The following is a 22,282-nucleotide window of genomic DNA, read 5'->3' as shown; positions in this document are numbered from 1 at the left end:
CAATTTTATTATTATTTGCAACAAACAATTTTCGGGTGCTGACAATGCAATTTTTACGCTCCGCCAAGTGCAACTTGCCCAAAGCCAAAAAGCGAAAATTTCACATGTTCACGAATATCATAAACAAATTTTAATTTGAGTTGAAAAAATGCGAATGTGTGCCACACACACACATACATACACACACTGTGGGTGGTCATTTAATTTACACATAATCTTGATTGTTGTACTAACCAAGTGTGAGCATGGCTAATACGCTTTGTCCCATGGCTAATGCTTAGTTACATTGTGCATGTTGTGTATTTATTTTTGTTATATAACAGCATATTTGCACATACTTGGCGAGATGTGTGCGATAAGTTTTGAACTTTTTCAAATTTGAAATTTTTTTTTAACCCGTGAGTGCAGCAGTGGGGTATAGGGTATTTGTTATCGCAACAAATAAAATTGCAAAATATAAAATTAAATATTACAACATTTTCGTTAAGTTTCACAAAAAAAAAATTGTTTAAGTAAATTCAATATTATACGCGCATTAAACAAGGGTTAATTTCACAATAGCCAATCTTGACCAGCGCACACACACAAATCGGCCACCCAAGTCATATATCATAGATATATTCATTACACTCGCCGAAAAGGCGTTACTGACATGCCGCCAGCGTTCATAAGAGACTCTAATAATAACAATAAAAAAGACAATAGCATAAACAATTGCCAGAACACCCTCGCTTGGGGCAAGAGACATACATACACACACAAGCACGCGAGTTTACAAAAATAAATATCAAATAATAGGCGAATCAATAAGGCAAACGCACAATGAAAAGCCGGCAAAGGCCGCTTGCGACGCCCCAACACGCGCCAACAAAAGACTTAAGCAACGAACTCGCTGACTCGCTGGTGAGAGTAAGAGTGAGCGGCGGCGCGTGTGTAAAATGCAATATTTTCTGTTGGCATTATCAAAATGTAGGCTATTATTGCAAATGTTATTGTTTAAAGCGTTTATTTTCCAAAAAAAAACTTATTTGTTGTTTTTGTTTTATTTTTCTTCAACCTCAAATGCAATTTGCGTCGATTCCGTTTCAACTACTGTTGTAGGTCGTTGCTTGTCATTCAAACTCGACGCGCGGCAACGGTTCATTCTAATTGCCGCCTATTGTTTATATACAAGCAGATGTATGTATGTATGTATATTTAATATTCAATATATGTATATATAAATCTCTATATATATTTCTGTGCATACATATATATATAATATATTTCTCAATATGTGGGTGTGCGCTTTAATTGTTAGCTCCGCATACATTGTAACACCAATTTTAGCATTTATATCCGCCACAAAAACAATAACAACAATTATAGCAGAAATACATATTCTATAAAGTAGGGCGTGTTGGCTTAGATAATAATAAGCATATATACATATATATGAATATATTGCACTGCCCAAAACATCCTTGTCGATTCTTAATACCGGCACGGCGGGTGTTGATTTCGCAATTACTTATATTATACGAATTTTGTTGTTATTGCACACGTTGTGTTGGCACATTTGCATATCTACATATTTATCTAGAGCACTTTGCATGCAGCTGCGACCCACTGGCCAAACAACAACAGTGCGCCGCACAACGACAAGCGACAACTAGTTCCGCTAGCAGTCATTGCTCTACTTCAACTGTTGTTGTAGTCATATTTAATATGCATTGTTGTTGCGCCGTATAGCCGCATATAATTGATTAAATGGCTGACAAGTGTAACGATACGTAATTTGTTTATAATAATTAATAAATTATATTAAATAACTTGTGACACAAAGCAGTGTGTTACAGCGGTTGCTGAGGCTATACCGCTATTGGTGAATCTCATTTGGTCAATTGCAGGTTTGAATCAAGGGTAACTGGAGGGTCATATTAGCTACTTATGAGTCTTCTGATGTTTCTGCGAAGTGACGAGAGGACGAGCTTATTTTTGGTAGTTATTGCATGGGTTGAGTTAACGCCTTCACCGCAAAGATACATGAGTTTCTGGAGATTTCTTGTATGCGAGTATAATGAAAACACTCTGCCAGAGATTGGTCCTAAACGTAGGCAACATTTTTTTAATGCTTTTTATATACATCCTAAATGTAGGCAACAATTTTTTTATTGTATATATGTATAAATTATTAAACGTAGGAAAAATAGCCAAAAGCCTTGTTTTGACAGATCACGCGTGAGTCGTGTCAAGCTGTCATGTTATTTTTGTTCAGTATTATTTGGCATTTCAGCGTGGCAAGACCTATGCCTGAACAACGTATACAAATCGTTCAACTTCATTACGAAACTTCACGTTCTGTAAAGAATATGTTTCGTGCGCTTCGATCAACTTATGGTCAACATAATCGTCCTACTGCGCGTAATATTTGCAACATTATCACCCACCTTGAAACCCAGGAGTTATTATTGTATAATATTCGACCGAATAGACCACGTACAGCACGCAGTGAAGAAGATATAGCAGCTGTAGCTGCGGGTGTACGCGAAGACCGTGGAGAGTCGATTCCGCGACTTTCGCAGCAACACGGACTGACGTGTGGAACGACTTGGCACATTTTACGTAGAGATTCTAAGTTGAAACAGCTTGTACTAGAACTGAAACCGAATGAGCTTATCAACCGACATCATTTTGCTCTTTAGGCTCTTGAAAAGTTCCAAAAAGATCCGATTCTATAGTGATATGATGTCGGCAGTTCCAACAAATGTGCATCTTCTTGGTGAGAAAACAAACGAGAGCAAAATTTCAGATCGATACCTCAAATACTGAGCGAATAGTTCGTGTATGTAAAGACAGATAGAAAGAGAAAGTGGAACGCAGCTAAGTTGATTCAGCTAGTCACGGTGATTATTTAGTCCTGGTTATATATATTTTATTGGGTATCCGAAGATTCTTTTTGAATCTAAGAAACTTCGTGACAATCGTACCCTTTTCAAATTATAGAAATATATAGTATAACTAAAGAGTGCTTTTATTCGAAATTTATCAATTGTTGTTGTGGTTTTAGCAGCATTATATTTCACTGAAAACTCTGGTGTGTATAGAAAAATATATTTTAAATTCATTTACGTCGACCCGAGTACTGAGAGTTTCATGTAAAACATTAGTACGCCTAATGGTAGGCAATGCGCCTATACAATTTCGTATAAAATGCACTTTTATCGCACATATTTATATATATCTGCTAATCCTTTCTCTCATCTGTATAGTTATATATACTTGTACATACATATTCACTATCTATTTATACTTACACATATATAAACACACTATTGAGAGCCTTACTATATCTAGCTCCGCCTTAACTCAGCAGCTAATTAAGTTATTCAATTACAAATTAACAATTACTCACATTTGTCACAACAAATAGAAACCGCTTGGAAATATTTGCATTTATTACGTCTTTTTTCATAGGCTATGCATATGAAGTGCAAGTATATGGTATAGTTATACTTGTATACATCGTGATGGAAAATTTGCAATAAAAGTTAGCGACATTTTGAAGTGTTGACGTGGATTCGCAGTTGACAGCTGGACAACGAGACAGCTGCACTCGTAAGTCTTATGAACGTAATGTTTTGATAAATTATCTAATTGGGTTTACACGCGGATATCAGGTTATGCGAATTTATGAAAATTATTTTAGTTCAGGAAATGGCGGGTCACTGAGAAACCTGCTCGTTTGAAGGCTTATTGTTAGGAAAGCGGAACTAAAGGCAATAATTTTTTTTCTTTGAAATTTGCGGTGAAATTTGCAGTATACTATTCTTACTAAAATCACGAATCTTTGTGCGATGAAGTTGAAACTAAGTCCGGTAAAGTAAAAATTTGCTTAAAGTTATATTGTTTATAATACTTTAAAATTTATTTCTTAATATTTTACATTAAAATTAAGTCTAATTCCACAAACTACATATTTTTTTGTATTGACAGCAAATTTTTTTAAGAGTTTCTTATAGCCATGTATCTTGGTATACAAGTATTACTGTACTAATGCCACTATCATTTAGTTTTAACTTCAATTTGCATCTGCAGTCTGTAGCCTAATTGGCTAATTAGTAACTACAACTAACTCTTTTCGATTCGCTTGGCTATTAGTGATGGCTCCTCATTTTATTGTGAGTATTTAAGCTCGTTGGCTGATTGGCTGAGCACACTTAAGAGCGGTCGCATTTACATTGTACAGTTTATTTATTTTTTATATTCAATTTTATTTTTATAACCTGAAGAGGGTATATAAAGTTTGCTATGATGTTTGTTACATCCAGAAGGCATCGTGGAAACGAACGCTCCGAACTAGTCCTTCACTTTTGAGATATCGATCTGAAATTCGTTTTTCCTCAAGAAGCGGCTCAGTTTTCTAAACCGTCGATATCATGCCACTATAGCAAATAGCTGTCACAAAAACTGAACAATCAGAACCAAATGCTTGTATTTTGTGGACTTGTTGTTTTTATATGACAGTTTATTGTGAAGAAATTTGGAAATAATGCAAACTCCGATGAAATTGGTCGGATGAGATAACTATAGAAGCCTGCAATACAAACTGAGAGTTGGGAATCAAGTTCTTGTATTTGTGAAGGATATTACAACTTCTGTGCAAACGTAGTTAACGTTTTTTTCTAATTTTTATTATGTTATTATTTTAGTTTTTCACTTTAATTTCACTTCTAAAATATATAATTTAATTTTTATACTTGATAATAATTAATTTATTTTTTTATTTTTTTTTATAATTACAATTCATAATTTTTAATAATTAAAAATAAATTTTATGAATAATATTTTATTACTTATATATTATTTATTACTTATATATTTTTATAATTTTTTTTATATAATATTTCGTAGTTTTTTAATTTATGCTTTTAAAATTTTTATTTTATATTTTATAATATAAATCTTTTATTATTTAATTTAAAATTTTTTGTACTTTATGGATTTCTAATTTATATTTTGTTTTATTTTATAATTTATATATAGTGGTTTTTATTTTATATTTAATAATTTAAATTTCAACTTTTTATTTTGTATTTGATATTTCAAACTTTTTATTCTTTTATAAATTTTTGTTTTATTTTATATTTTGTAGTATTCTAATTTATATTTTGTGTTTAATATTTCAGATTTTTTTATTTATTATTTTTAATTATTTTTATTAAAATTTGTATTTATTTTATAATTTATATCTAATGGTTTTTAATTTGTATGTAATTATTTAATAATTTAAATTTTAAATTTTAACTTTTTATTTTGTATTTTATATTTTAAACCTTTTATTCTTCTTATTAAATTTTTTTATTTTATACTTTTATTTTTTTTTATTAAATTTTATGTTTATTTTATAGTTTATATTTTATGGTTTTTATTTTATGTTTTATATTTTTAATTTCTTAATTTCTTAATCTTTTTATTAAAAGTTTTTTATTTTATTTTTTATATTTTGCAGTATTCTAATTTTTATTTTTTATTTTATACTTTTAATTTTATTTGACTTTATAATTTATAAAAACAATATTTTACGGATTTTATTTCATATTTTAATTTTTTTATTATTTTTTATTTTATTTTTTAAATTTTTTATTTAATAATATTTATTATAATTTTTTTAATAATTTATTAGTTTATTTACATTACGTATGTGGTATTTTTATACCTAAAACCTGCCATCCTACCACTAGTATACAGTAAAATAATGCATGCAACCATCACATAACTTTGTCTATTATAAGTTCATTATTATCCCCTTTTTATTTTGTTAAAAGCTTCATTTGCTTTTTCTACCATTGGCGCGCGTTTGCGCTATTCCAAATGGCCAGCCAGTTAAATTGTAAAATAGAAGAAGCCCAGCCCATTTCCAACCCATCGGCAGTTTTAGTCATACATACAGTTTTGTGTATATATGTAAATTTGTACATAAATACAAGTGTACATTGACAAACATCGCGCCCAGTCGGCCAATGACAGTGTTAGCGTAATATACACAAACGGCAGCGGTTGCTATTGTCGGTCATTGGTGGGATTTTGAAGTCTTGCTCATTAACATAAAATAAATTTATTTTTATTTTTGTGGGTTGTAAATTTTCATTTGTATTCGATTTTTTGTTCGCCGTTAAAATTAATTTTTTGCTTTTCCTTACTCATTTTCGTTGGCGCGGACACGCCCATTATGTTAATTATGTATTATAAAGCTTATTGCGCAGCGTTTGGTGATAAAAGTAGTATTAAGAAATATAGAAATATTATTGCAAAACGTTTGTATATATAATATACATATATATTTGAGTTTATATACATATCTTTTACAATTAGAAAACATAAAAAGTCTGTCTTTACTAAAAGCTTTCTAAGAGCAGCGGCTATTCCATCTTCTCCTTATTTCATTAAATATAGCATATGGTGCAAGAAATCTCACAAACGCTCATAAAACTGTACAAAATTTCACCTATGTTTACAAAAGCATGAATCGTTATAACAACAACAACAACATTATTTGTCTTGTCACCCTGTCATAAACACGCCACTCGCTGCTGTCAAATTAAAATTAGCTGTTATGCTACAAGCATACTATGAACATAAACGCCAGAACAACCGCTACCAATATAAAACACACTGCCAACAACAATAACAATTTGTACTTATGTATATACCACACATATCAGCTTAGCTAATCTTCTTCGAAACGCTGATTTTCTCCGCTAGTCTAATTGAGTTGTTTCTATGTTGTATTGTTTGCATAACCCTTTGCTTTTGCTCTGTGTGTGTATGGGTGTGTGTGTGTGCGGTCACTCTACGCTTATTAATTATATGTTTTGTGTTGTCTATAGATTGTCTAGACATTGATATGTTGACTATAGCATTGTGATATATGGGCCGCGTGATGCGACCGGACATTTGAGTTGAATATGTTAAGCAACGGTGACTTTTAGAATTATATACACACACACGCACATACAGAAACACACAGATGCATAGAGACTTGTTGGTAGCACTTTTTCGGTGCTTAAAAGTGCTTATTTGTTTAATATGAAAATTATTGGCTGCTAAATTTGTATTGCCTTGTTTTATGCACCGTGCAAAATTAAGAAATAATTAAATTTATTTTGCCATACGTTGTGCAGGGCGTGTGTGCACGCTAAGGATGCTGTTTAATTATTAATAATTAAAATTGACATGCAAACATATGATTTTTAACACCTTTTTCATGTTGAACATATATGAGACTGTGAGAAAAGTGATTAAGTGTTTGGGAGCTAAGAAGCGAAGATGGTTATTCTTGCTAGCTTGTTACTATTTTATTTAATTTTATATTGGCAAATTTGTTGTATTCTATATTTTTTTATTATTTGTGATAAACTATTTGAAGAAAGCAAGCACTTCTATCTCCTTTTTAATAGATAGCTGCTTTGGTGTCATTATTTTTGTTGTATTTTTGAAAATAATATTCGGTAGTCGAAAAAGTCTTTTCGTGTTTCTAATCAAATTTCAACCTATTTATTATTTTTTGTAATGAACTTTAATGAACCAAATATGTATCATTTGGATCGACCACTTTTTGCCATTTTTCCGCTAGAGACATTACTCCATTAGTGTAAAAATTTTCTAGTTTCTCGGCGAAAACTACGACAAATAATTTAATAGGCTTCTCTTGAAGCCAACTTTACTCCATTAAGGGATTTTTGCATTGACCGATATAAATGGTAGTCCGATGGTGCAAGTTCAAGCTTATATGTTGGCTGCATCAAAACGTTCCAGCCAAGCTCTCCCAGTTTCTCGAGTCATCAACGATGATCGCACACATCTTTTTCCTGATGGCAGACGAAGCCCTTTCTGATGATCAGCTCTGGCCGTTTTTTTCGATTGCTTGCTATAATCTCATGAGTTGTTGACATTAAAATGTAAAGGGTGATTTTTTAAGAGCTTGATAACTTTTTTTAAAAAAAAACGCATAAAATTTGCAAAATCTCATCGGTTCTTTATTTGAAACGTTAGATTGGTTCATGACATTTACTTTTTGAAGATAATTTCATTTAAATGTTGACCGCGGCTGCGTCTTAGGTGGTCCATTCGGAAAGTCCAATTTTGGGCAACTTTTTTGAGCATTTCGGCCGGAATAGCCCGAATTTCTTCGGAAATGTTGTCTTCCAAAGCTGGAATAGTTGCTGGCTTATTTCTGTAGACTTTAGACTTGACGTAGCCCCACAAAAAATAGTCTAAAGGCGTTAAATCGCATGATCTTGGTGGCCAACTTACGGGTCCATTTCTTGAGATCAATTGTTGTCCGAAGTTTTCCCTCAAAATGGCCATAGAATCGCGAGCTGTGTGGCATGTAGCGCCATCTTGTTGAAACCACATGTCAACCAAGTTCAGTTCTTCCATTTTTGGCAACAAAAAGTTTGTTAGCATCGAACGATAGCGATCGCCATTCACCGTAACGTTGCGTCCAACAGCATCTTTGAAAAAATACGGTCCAATGATTCCACCAGCGTACAAACCACACCAAACAGTGCATTTTTCGGGATGCATGGGCAGTTCTTGAACGGCTTCTGGTTGCTCTTCACCCCAAATGCGGCAATTTTGCTTATTTACGTAGCCATTCAACCAGAAATGAGCCTCATCGCTGAACAAAATTTGTCGGACGTAAAGCGCGAAACACATTTCGAACCGAACACTGATTTTGGTAATAAAATTCAATGATTTGCAAGCGTTGCTCGTTAGTAAGTCTATTCATGATGAAATGTCAAAGCATACTGAGCATCTTTCTCTTTGACACCATGTCTGAAATCCCACGTGATCTGTCAAATACTAATGCATGAAAATCCTAACCTCAAAAAAATCACCCGTTAGAATCAATCATAGTGGATGATCTCTTTCCAATACCACCAAACACTCATCATAACCTCTCGAGGCGTCAATCCTGGCCTTGCGACCATTTGTTGAGCTTCACCACGCTAGGACCATAACCTTTTTCGCACATTATTGTTGTATTTGATCCTCTTTTCGTTTTCTGCCACCATTCGCTCCAGAAATGGTTCGATTTTATTTCGTTTTAGCAAAAAATCGCATATGTTAATTCGGTCCATTAAATTTTTCACAGACAATTCATGTGGCTCTTTTTGTATCCAACCTTTTTTGATATCATGGCCGCTTATGTGACGGTCCTGATCAATCTTTGCCATAATTTCATCGACCTTTTCACCGATAAGTCGACCAGACCGAGGTGCATCTTTCACATCGAAGTTTCCAGAACCGAAGCTAGCGAAGCATTGTTATGCGACACGAACTGGTACAGCATCGTCTCCGTAAACTTCATAAATTTCATTGTTGGCTTGTGTGGCATTCTTTTCTTTTTTATACGAAAATTTCAAAATATAACGGATTTCTTCTACGAATTTAATTTTTTTTTTGGTAAACGAAGCTTAAAATTTCACCTTTCCATCACTCCATGGTATGTCGCAATGTGATTGGTAGCACTGTAGATATACGACTGCAAAGACATGTATTGCCAAAATACGAAGAAACTTTTTCGACTAACTATTATATTGGTTATATGTGATAGCAGAAGCTGAAAATTTTATGATACATATGTGTAATGTATTGTCGCGAATCGTAAGCAATAAAAAATTCAGTTTCGATTTTTTTGATTATACTTGTCTTTTGCATTTTAGGTGACGGTATAAAAAAACTATGTGTTTTTAATTCTTAAAAATCTAATTTTTGTTAGGCTGTTGCACTAGGTGTGGTCCTTAAGGTTTTTCAGTCAATAACGTCTCATGTTGCATATCTCTCCTTTCAAGTGTAAGGAATACCGCTAAGCATTCAGCAGAACTGCTAGCGCTTGCATTGTAATTACCTTCATTATGGGTTCCGCTCATATGATCGTTCATCTGAATTTCACCTTAAACTTTTTGTGCCTCTCAAGATTACATATAATAACTGTTATTTAAATTTTTGACCAATCTGTTACCCAAAAGACATCTTGAGAGTAGTTTACAGCTCAATGCAAACGTCGATCTGATATTCGAACCCATTGGGCTTGAGTGTTGAAAATAAGTACCATTGAAACATCGGTGGAATTTCACTTCCAGGTGGAGCAGGTACTGATGTATTCATATAATTAAGGAATTTACGGTCAAACTACCACCATTTACTACAATGAAAAAAATATCTGTTTAAATCGAAAAATTTGGAACTCAAATTCGTAATCAGGACACCACAAATACCCTACAGACCGCTTAGAACATCAGTCGCAAATTTTTCCTTCAGATTTTTTAAGTAGTGTAATTAAAACATTAGAGTTGCCAATTTTCATAAAAAAATGTTCACAGCTGGCAGAGTTTAACACGCTTATCACAAAAGTTTAATCAGCATTTAAACGAACACGAAGCTAAAATGAAATAATAAACAAAATAGACAAAAGACAAAGTGGAGCTTTGACAAATGGCCACACCGTTATATGCATATTACAACAACATAACACACCAAATAAATCTAATGAAACATAAAAGCCGTAATGGCAAAAATAATAATAAAGCAATAACAAAAAAAAATAGAAAATAGCAAAAAAAAAGAAAAAAATGATAACCACAAAGCCACTCAGCCAAATAAGCGCGGGCAAACCACGTCCAAGCACAGCGAATCGCAGCAAACCTCAAGCGAAATCAAACACAATTAATTCGAATGCAGTGCGCTCCACCGGTGCAAGCGCAAATTGCAAGTAGACCAGCTCTTGCCGAGCGCTGACTAAGTCTAAGTCACACGCTGCCAGCCAAGTTAAGTCATTGAAGGTGTGTTTGGTGACAGAGACTCTGCATGCAAATGCGCCGCGCGCAAATGAAAAATATGGCAATATCCCACGCAGCGGCAGCGGCAGCGCTAGGAGGGGTACGAGGCAACGGTACACTGTTGACAGCGCTGCGCTCGATTGTTTGAGGGCAAACAAATGTGTGTGCTCCGCTGCGCATGTGAATGTGTGTATGTGTGCGGGTGCATATTGATCAAGATTAACGTCAGGTTAAACAGGCAAACAATGAATTCCTTCAAAGGCCGTTCATGCGCAGCGTGCAAATGCATTGCATAATCACGAGCTGGCTCACTGTCTCATGTTCATATGCGTCTGCGCGCATGTGTGTGTGTGATATATTTGCGCGCTTTTATGGGCAGTACGTACCTAATTTTATAGACGCGCATATATTTTGTTTGCTGCAAATAATTTATGTGTGGAGAGTGCATTGCCTGCACTGCTTTGGCTAGGAAAAGCAGCAAACACTAAAACACATATAGAAAATCGTTAAAATGTTTAGTGTAAAGCACCTTTTGCATATAAATGTTGGGCCGTAGCAGAAAAATGTGTAAAAAAAAAAGTGTAAAAAAATGCGACAAAAGCACAAACAGGCATTTTGCACACACTGTAAATATGCGCTTTAATGGCAGCGGAGGTAGCTGCTCTGCGCATGCGCAACGATAATTATGATTTATGACATGTACTATGTGCAACTAAGTCACTGTGGCAAATGTATTGATTTGCGCATGCTAATATGCCATTGAGTATAAGCACTTTGCAGCTATGAAAGGGAGGAATATTTTAGCTGAATTATTAAATAACGATTTTTTTAAATTTAATCACTTTACTGCTTTATTATGTGTGTATTATTTAGCTACATATATGCTAAAAGGTGATTTCTGAACATGTATATTCGATATTAATTTTAAAACCAAATAGAGAAACTGAGGGGTTTTTAAAGTACTAAAAAAGACTAAAAAAAACCTCAGTTTCTGAGTTATCGGGCTGCAAAATCACACCATTTTCGATTTGAAAATTTTTCAACGTCTTTTTTTGTCCAAAACTTTGTTCATTTGACGGAACCGCTGATATCGAAGCACTATAGCGCATAGCTGCCATACAAACTGAATGTTCGGAATGAGCTTGTATGGAAAACTTTTTTATTTGAGACACTGTATCCATAACGGCACGCATTGTTTTCTCAGTTAGCTTGGCAATCTCCGAGCAAATCGCTCGGAACGCACTACTATTGCCTATAGCTGCCATACAAACTGGTCATTCAAAATCAGGTGCTTGTATGGAAATCTTTTTTATTAAATGAGATATCTTCATGAAATTTGGCACAATTTGTTTTTTAAAAAAATAATGCAATCTCCGAAGAAATAGTTCAGATCGGATGACTATAGCATATAGCTGTCATACAAACTGAGTGATCAAAATTAAGTTCTTGTATGAAAATCTGCTTTATTTGCCAAAATAGCTAAACAAAATTTGGACTAGAAAGTCTCCAAAGCGGAGCTAATAATCTCCGTATATATTCTTCAGATCGCACAACAATAGCATATTGCTGCCAGACAAACTAACCGTTAAAAATGAAGGTAAGGACTTTTTTATATTTATGCTATAAGAAAGTCAGCTATGAAAGATATTTATTGTAGCCGAAGTTAACATTTTTTCGTGATGTGTGGAATTTACATATAAAATCCTTATATCATCTTATATAAATGCCTTATGTAAATAACATCCTGTCTACTTTCATTCTTAATTTTCATGACTTCTTATTTCCTTAGCGAGCTTCCTTTAAAATATCTCTTTATAGTAATTAAAAAAACCATAAAAGGAGTCAATACTGTAGCTAGACCTGGTACATTATTAATTTCTCTGTCATTTTGATCTAAAATAACTAAATCAAACCATTTTCCGACGACATTGCCATACACCTCACCATCAAATGTATATTCAATGCTAAGCAAAAGACTTAAGCAACGAACCTTCTGCTTGATATTGCATACAATCAGCATATATGGCGTGGGACTGGCGTGGCATTGCACTTTTTACAGTTAGAAATTAAGCTTTTGATGAAAAAAATATTACCTTGTAAATGTTAACTGTTTATTGCTTAATTTTTCAACAGCGTCATAATATACATATTTCGTTGCCCACAATTCATATCATAATTCGTTCGTAGCGCAAATGTAAAGAATTTACGGCTATACAGCAGTTTAGTGCTAAATATTTGCATACATAGAAAAGCGAAATACATACGGCGAGGAATTTGCGCAATAAATCCACATTTTAATTTGAGTGGATTTTGTACAGTATCCACTACACAGCGGCAGTTATAAGATAATAACACAATTAACACAAAATTATCAGCTTCAAATGGTTGTTTTAGCTGCTGCAGCTTGCACTACTGCTGCAATGTGGCATAATTATTTCATTTGATTGTTGCCAAAGGCTAGTTTACGATGCACAGAAGCCACAAAGCGCTTGAAAATGTGTTTTAAAGTATTTTAATTGTCGGCGTTTACAAAGACATTATAAACACATAGATACAGAGTTATGTATACAAAAAGATGCCAAGCGCACATATGTAAGCAATATTCTGTCTGCGTGTTTGTATATAATGGAGTGTGATGCATGCATACTGCAGTTATATTTTACGCTGCAGTTTGGCGTTCGCTTGACGCTGCCGACTCCAATTGCTTCAAACAGCGCCAAAGTGCCAATAATAATAAAATGTTTGCCTAATTTTTCTTATCTGTGTGTTAAGATGCCAATGATGTATTGTAAAATGCGAACATTCATAACAACAATTGAGGCAACGACGCCGAAAATTAGATCTAAAGCGTAGCAAAGTTGCACGTTTTTTGCCAAGCATACATAAAAACAATAACAAAAACAAAGGCGCTTAAAAATCTGGTAAGCGTTGATTAGAAACTCAATAAATCAGCTGTGGAAATAAGATATTAACTGTTTGATGGATTACTTTGAAGCAAGACTGGCGATTGCTGCCTCGCTTTGCGTCAGTAGTCATTTACGGTTTACCGTTACAATGAAGACAACCGTTTCCGGTGGCAAATAGAAATAAAACGGGTAATCAAATGGGCAATAACTGTGCCAGCAACAAAAAGGCGTTGAGCAATAGCGCTCAAATGAGGGAAAATTAAGTAGCAATGTCAAAAAAAAAAAAATACTGAAAATGCGCAAAAACACATACAAATACACATAACATACATTTAGTAGTAGCGGCATTAATTTTATATGCTTGAGTTTGCATTTTTGTGCCACAATTTGCTATGCGAAAGCAACCTTGCCACGCTGTGCTAAAAATTAAGTTATAAATTCTTTTATTTCCAATGCCAAACTCAAACACACACACATTCGCGTACTACATGTACATACACATATGCATATAAGTGCATGGAATAAAAGCTACATATGTGACCATCCACAAATGGTTTACCTTCTGTCGCTCGTTTCATTTGTCCGGCGCCTTAAATTGCTACCAAATGCCTTTGACAATTGCACAAAGAAAAAAAAACTACAAAAAATACAAAAGCAGTAAGAAAATATAAAAAGTTGCCAGGAAGCAAAGAAAAGCTTAAGCGAACATTGCTTATACCCTACAAAGCATGAGTTCGCTACCACTCTCAATGAAGCACACGAACTTTCGTTCTGGCGGCGGATGAGTACCAGTTGCAGCAAAGAATTTTTTTTTAATTTTAATTTTTTTTAAAGTCGCACGATTGAACTCACCTGAGACTACTCAGAAACTGAGCCTGGCGCACTCGCTTTTGAGTTTCACAATTTTTCGCGTGGTATAAGAATAAAGAGTAAAAAAGCATATGCAATTAGTTGAAGGGTAGTGAGATATCAAAGTGAATGTCAATGTAACTGCAACGGATATACATTTTTACAGTATTTTTAAAAGTACAGTATCTCAAAACTATTAAAAATATGAATGAAATATTTAAAGATATATATATTGAAATATTTTTGACAGAAAAAACGTAAATTATCTCAAATATAATAACACTAAGCTACCCAATAACTTCACTATTTTCAACAACTTTTTTAATGGTGTGTGGAAAGAAGTAATAAGACCTCTTAGTTCCAATTTTAGCATCAGCTGATGATCAACACGTCAATAAAATAAAAGAAATGGTGTTTGAGAAACAAATATTTGGAATATTGGAAGAGCAGTCAAAACAATTTTGAAATATTATTTGGAAAGTGAAGGCACGATTGGTTCCAAAATCACTCAACTTTATCAATCAACAAAGCGTCGCGTTAACGTCTATGAAACAATGCTTTCCGACTACAAGGATATCATAAAACGTATTATAATTGGCGATGAGTCTTGGATCTATGCTAACAACCCGAAAATAGACGATTAGTTGGCCGTATATCGTGGCAAAGGTAAGCCGAAGCTAAAAAAAAACACGCCAAAGCAGATCAAAAATCAATGATACATTGACATTTTTCTTCGATTATCGATGTGTGGTGCCCATCGAATTCCTTTTGACTGGCCAAACTGTCTACCAGGAATACTTTTTGAATATGAAGCGTCAGTCGTGCGAAGCTATTCGTAAATAAAGCCTAAAACTCTCGGCTTTTGCACCACAATAATACACCATCGCATACTGCATTGATGCTTCGTGAGGAATTCGCCAAATTTCCAACCAATATCTTACCGCAAACACCGTATTCGTCTGATTTAGTTCCGTGACACTTGTGGAAATTCAGCAGATTCAAATGACTGCTTCGGAGAAACCGTTTAAGTTCGTTTAAAGGCATTAAAGTGAACCGCTACGCTCATTAAAGGCTATTTAGGAAATTGACTTTATCAACTGTTTCGAGGATTGGAAAAAACGTTGGCACAAATGTGTTGAGGACAATTTAGATTACTTTGAGAGATATGTCATTGATTTTGAAAAATAAATTAAGAACTTTAAAATTATGAACAAAGTCTTACTATTTTTTGCTCATAGTATTATGATGAAAATCGGAGCAATTTATCAACTTGTATCCACTGTGCGCAATTCGGCATTGGTCAGCGGCGCAAAGAATAGAGGCGTTAGTGCTGGCAACCGTGGTAGGAAATGGCAAGACTATTGAAAGTTTGAACAGCCAAATGCCAGCTGGCAAAAGCGCCGCCGTCTCTTCGCTTAGCTGCAGCTAACGCGCAATTTCACATTTGTGCCCAACTAATTGCCTGGAATGTCATGGCGTTGTCAAAGAAGCGATTTCCTCGGAAAGAACAAATGAAATTTATTTCGCATGCGGCATTGTCGTTGTAGTTGTTGAACCACTAACAGCAAATTAAAGTGAAAAGCCAAATTTTGGTGTTGGAATATGGCGACCATTACAAAATTACTGGTGTGTACGAATGCACTTAAGTGATTGACGATGTTTTATGGCTCACTATAAATGGCTGCATTTAATTTATGAGGAGTATCTTGGTGTCATTTGGTTTGTCTTTATTAGTGTGCTAGAGAAATGTGGGTCAGTTTTTATGTATCACTTGTACATACTTAGAATGATTGATATGTTCTAAGGAGAGCAGAGTTGCTTTAAAGGCATAGCACTAGGTGGAAAAGTTCTGTTCGCCAAATAGCTGTAGATTCGGCGCATATAATCAGTTGTATGCTAGTGGTAATGATGCATATAATTATAATTGAGGTTATGCAGATTATTGTGTTCAGTGTAATTTTGATTGTAATGGTAATGGTACTGGTAATGATAATAGTAATTGTATTTGTAATGACAATTATGCTGATAACGAAAGGAAAGGTAATTGTAATGAAGGTTATAGAGATAATTGTTATTAATGTAATTACATATATTATATGTAATCATTAATCATAATAGTAATTTCAGTTGTGATAGTAATTATTCTGTTAAGGGATATAATAGGAACATTGTTTGTAGCGTTGGTAATTACAACAGTAATGGTGATTGTAATGGTAATGATTACTTGCATAAATTAAATTACTGAATTAATGGTAACGCATTGTTGGTAGAGTGGGTAGTTATACAAGTAACGTTAGTTGAAATGGTAATGATTACTTGTATAAATTAAATTACCGATTTAATGTTAATGCATTTAAAATTTCTTAAGATGAAAAAAGAGTGCTATTGATATTATGATAGCCAATTAAAATGAATGTTATACACATAATTGTTATGAATGTAATTGTAACGAAAATAATATCGGTATTGGTAATAATAATGGTAATTGCAACAGTAATGTTAACTATGCTGATATCGGCAATGATAGTGAATTTGTTGATATAGTTGGTAATTATAACAGTAATGGTAATTGTTATGGTAATGATTACTTGCATAAGTTAAATAAGAGATTTAATGGTAATACACTTGATCTCTTTGTTTATATTGGATACTGATATTAGCAATAATATTAAAGTACATAACTGAAATAAACGTTAATCGTAAACAATAGTGGAGGAGATGTAATGTTATTGATATGAAATGGGTAATTAAGGTAATACATTAATATTAGCCATGATAATGTTTACGATAATATACATGTATATTAAAATTTTGGTAGAACTAAGTTTGTTAATTATAAATGTAATGGTAATGAGTAATGAAATTATTGTAATCCCTAAGCAATATATAAACATTTATGAAGTCAAATAAAATAACTGTATTTGTTTCCTTTAATATTGCTGTACACACATATAATTTTGATGGCTTATTAAGATTTACAATTTTCTTCAGCCTTTCGACTTCGTACTGTCATATTCGGTATCTGAATATCACCGACACTGTGGCCGAACTAATTAGTCTTAGTGCTCCAATTTCAGCAATTAACGGAAGCAAACTTACAAAAGTGAAATGTAATGAAATTGTAATCCGAGCCGTAAAGCCAAATTAACCGCAATAACGGATAACTCCTTACGAAAAACATTGAAACTACGAGAATGTCATTAGGAATCTTCTCAACAGGATTTGTCATAAAGTATCACAGACAATTAAGACTCGCAACAAAATTATTGCCACAGCAGGCGGCTTCACGACTCTTTGTTGTAACTCGCTTCACTTATGCCTTAAGCGATCACTTTGCTTTTATTGTGGCAATTGAGCACGTGCTGCCGCATTTCTTCGCGAGGTCAATTGTTGGCAGGAAGCGCAGTCATTTGAGAGAAATTAAACTTCTATGCAACAGTTTTATAGCAGTTGTTCCAGAAAGTGCTTGGAATAGTGGCTTTTGCCTTGCTTTTTTTGTTGTTGTACATTTGACTTATATTTTTTAATTGCTTATGTAAGTATTTTATGGGCTTTTGAAATAATTTGCTTATTGCTTATTGTTAGCGGAGATCATTTCTTGATGATTAGGTTATGGTAAAGGCGTTATAAAAATGATATGGGGATTGATTTTTTGTACATAAACTGTAGAGAAAATTATTTATAAATCTTTGCAACTCGAAAAAAAGATCTCGAATGAATGCTCGCTCGAAGGAAATGTTCACCGAACGAAAAGGTGATCGCCGAAACTGAGTCCCATTTTGAAGCGAAGCACAAATCGTACTACAAAAATGGTATCCAAAAGTTGAAAGATCAGTGTGTGACACTTGAAGGAAACTATGTTGAATAAAAAAAGCGAATTTTGCCAAAAAATGTATTTTGTTGTGGAAAATTTGCTTATGATACAACGTGTGTAGATTTTTCGTAGTATTGCTTTGTTGTTGACTAAAACCATAACAACTTTAATATATACATTTAAACTAAAATCTTCTGCAGATTTATTATCAAGCGCAACTATATTTGCATACTAACCACAGACCTGTTTGCCAAATTTACATTATATTTTCATACATAAAAAACGAAAATAATAAAAACAGCGCATACAAAATTTGCTGCCATAAATTAAATGTCGCACTGATTGGTGGACTAGCGCACGAGTTGACATTAATTACTCATTATTCCAGTAGGTTGACTTTGATGGGTGCATAAGCCATTATAGCGGCGTTTTGCGAAAATCTATTGTATGCAAAAAATTAAAAAAAATGGTGAATTTGAAATTGAACACGAAGCCATTAAAACTTGCAATTTTTGCTAATCAAACTTGTGTTGCCACACACTGAATTAGTTTATAAAAATTTAATTTTAATTGCTGATACACAAATCGATGGAAGGAAAGTGGCTGAATGATAAAACAAAATTTTGATTAATAAAATTAAGAAAGCGTGTTTTCTTGCCGCAGACATGAAAATATTTTACATATCAGTCTTATATATATATTTGTATCCAATGACTACAAAATCATGCAAATAAACAACAACTTTGGAAAACTTATACATACATTGATATACAAGTTGTAGTCAAATACTTTCAGCAAAAAAGAAAATAAATAAAAAACTCCAAAGTATCTGCCACTGAGCCAGTGAGTCTAGCGCGTCGCGACAAGACTTGTTATGAAATATTTTATTTATTAAGTTTTTTTTTTTCAAATTTCAATTTTTTTATTTTTTTTTTAATTTTATTTTTTTTTATTTTTGTTTTATTTTTTTTCTTAATTTTTTGTTAAATTTTTAAAATAAAAAAATTTTTGTTTTGAATTTTGAAAAATTTTTTTTTTTTTATTTTTTTAATTTTTTTAATATTTTTTTTTCTAATTTTTAAAATTTTTTTTCGCCACACGACTCTTAAACACCATTAGCACAAATACGAGAACCTGTAAGCGACAAAGCAAGCCACTCAGCGCATAAGCGTCTCAACCAATTTGCGTTGGGCGTCCGCAAACCAGATTTGGCAGTCAAAATTAGCCGGCAACGAAAATCAAAAGATATCCAATTCAAACTAATTAATATAAAATCAGTTTTAACTGCTTTTTATGTCATTTTAATAACGTGCTTGCTTGCCTAGCTGGCTTCTTTTCGCTGCAGCAGCTGCTATAATCATACACATACATATCTACCTAGCAATGCGTATATGTGTGTTGTCAGCCAATATTTCATGCTGATAGCGTTGATTAATTTTGAAAAATTTGTCATTTGATTATTTATACAATGGCAAAATCATTCATTAATTTCACACAAAAACAATAACGCACTGCAGGAAGTCAAGGCGCGATTTAAAAAATTCTATGCTTGCAGGGTAGGATGCGCATATATAATATATGTGTGCGTAAGTATGTATTATTTGTTTGCTGAAAAGAACTTGCTAACAGCTCTTTAAAATTCAACTAAACGTGTTATATTTGGACTAGACATAGAAAAGCACAAAAAATACTAAGCAGAGCTAGCAAAATAACAAATATATTTATATGTATATGCAAATATATTCGTATGTATATACCCAAATAGTGTATAATTTGAAAAAATTATTCTACTTAAACAAGTTTCCAGAATAATCTAGTACTATAGTTTTTTTAATAATTTTTTTTTTATGAAAAAATAAATTTATTTATTAATATATATAGCTTTTGTTATTTATTAAAAAAATAAATAAAAAAATATTAGTTATATGTCGCTAATATTAAAATAAAAGCCTTATAAAGATATGGACATTATAAAACAATTAAATCTGTCAATTCATTCAGTTACATCTACGCTGAGTTAATAACTAATCTGCACCCATTTTCGTTCCACAAAGCTAAAAAGCGGCTGATTATTGAAATTGCCTTGTGGAATTATTGAATGGAATGTTTTTTAGCCGTGTGGTTTTCAATGGAGGATGGAGACATGTGTAGAATTTTACGCAAGTGAGGAAAGTTCTCCGAAATGTTTCTTTTACATATGGCTCAAGCCACTCACGACTTAGATCATATATCTTCTTGATAGCCAAAAACATCCGTTTGAAGACGAGCTAAAGTGAGACGGCCCGCCACATAAAAAACCGTACCAATGAAAAGAAAACAACAGCCTCGGACAAGTCACCCCCCTTTTGAAGACGACTCTTGCGATGAGTGGAGCCACGATTAAAGACTTTTTCGTGCCTGAATTGTAGGATTCGAATCTATCTCGGATCCAGCGTATTTTTCAGATCTGCCTCCCGCCACTACTTCCAATTCTAAAATCTCAAATGAATGCTTTCTCGGAAGAAATTTTCTTCGAATGAAGAGATGATTGGTCTATTTTGCAGGAAAAGACAAATCCTACCACAAAAATGGTATCGAATAGTTAGAGGGTCGCTATAATCAAGGTGTCAAGGCAACAATGTTGAATTAAAAATAACAATCTTGCTAAAAAACTGAGTTTAGTGAGTGGTTGGCAAGGGATTTTTCAATTGATTAGTTATTTGTTGAATATCGATAAGTTGAAAATTAAAAAAAATCACAGTAATATTGAAAAAAGAAGATAAAATAATAAAAATGAAAGTAAAAGTAATAAGTTAGCGATCTGAAGACGGTAAGAAGGAGTGGGTGGCCTGCTTACATTTTAAACGCGTTTTTCTCAAAACTGTGACAAGATTTCTCAAGAACTACTCAACCGATCTTCATGGAATTTTACACAGGTTTTTGAGATACAGTTTCTAAAGACTTGGATGAAGAATTTTTTTCGATTACAATCACTTGAAAAAAAATATTTCGCAAATTTTCACTGAAATTTTAACGTTTTTGTAAAATTGTCTGCAAAAATCCGATTTTCAGTTTTTCCCCTTGCTCCTAGTTCTAATTTAAGGTGTTCAATAAAATAAGTACACATTTTTTCACTGTAACTGATTCTGTAAGGAGGTATCCTGCCAAGGTGGGCGCATCTTTTCTCCGAGGGGTCACCGGAAATGGCATCGCAATGTTCGAGTTTAAAATATTTTTTGCCAAAACTTTCAAAATTTCTTAGTTAATAGTGTATGTTTGTAACAAAAAAAAAATTCTAATAAAATATTCTATTTTTTATATCAGAAAAAAATTGTTGGAAAATCCTGTTTTTTACCCGAGGTAACCCATGTAACCCGTTAAGAATTGAAAACAGTCTCGATTCCTGGATTCGTTGCATAGTTGTAGGCAATAAAAGAGCTATATCTTTAATGTCACCACAAATTTTCCACATAACCTCAAAAAACTTCGAATGGACAAAGATTTTGTTTTAATATTCTTGTTTCGGATAACCTCAAACTTTTAAATCTATGCATAACACACACTTTAAGTTTTTGATTTTATTTGATTTTCCACCTCTTTTTGCTTTAATATTGAAAAAGCACCAAAACTAAAAGATTTACCTCAAAACTTCTGTAATGCATTTAAACACAATCTTCGAAAATACAGAATTTAATTGTTTATCGACAGAGAAGTGTTAACAACAGTTAGCAATTTTGGCTTCAATACATGTCTATGGGCCGCAATAAATATTTTTTCTGGAAAAGCGCATACCCTCATAAGCATATGCAAGCATTGTATATACGTTCTTAAGTTTTTATTTAATTTTTTTCACATTTATTGCCGTTTAGCAACAACAAATAGCCATATTCTTTACGCTTTAATATTAG

At 33.2% G+C, this 22,282-nt stretch overlaps 1 protein-coding gene across 3 annotated transcripts in view; it reads right to left on the bottom strand.

The window, feature by feature from the left end:
* LOC105231676 (homeobox protein 5) overlaps window positions 1-22,282 on the bottom strand; it is a 90,609-nt gene that overhangs the window by 40,530 nt on the left and 27,797 nt on the right. The window lies entirely within an intron of this gene.

The sequence above is a fragment of the Bactrocera dorsalis genome, chromosome 2 (assembly GCF_023373825.1).
Source record: "Bactrocera dorsalis isolate Fly_Bdor chromosome 2, ASM2337382v1, whole genome shotgun sequence".
NCBI classification, from domain to species: Eukaryota; Metazoa; Arthropoda; class Insecta; order Diptera; family Tephritidae; genus Bactrocera; species Bactrocera dorsalis.
This window is presented reverse-complemented; position numbering and strand designations above follow the sequence as displayed.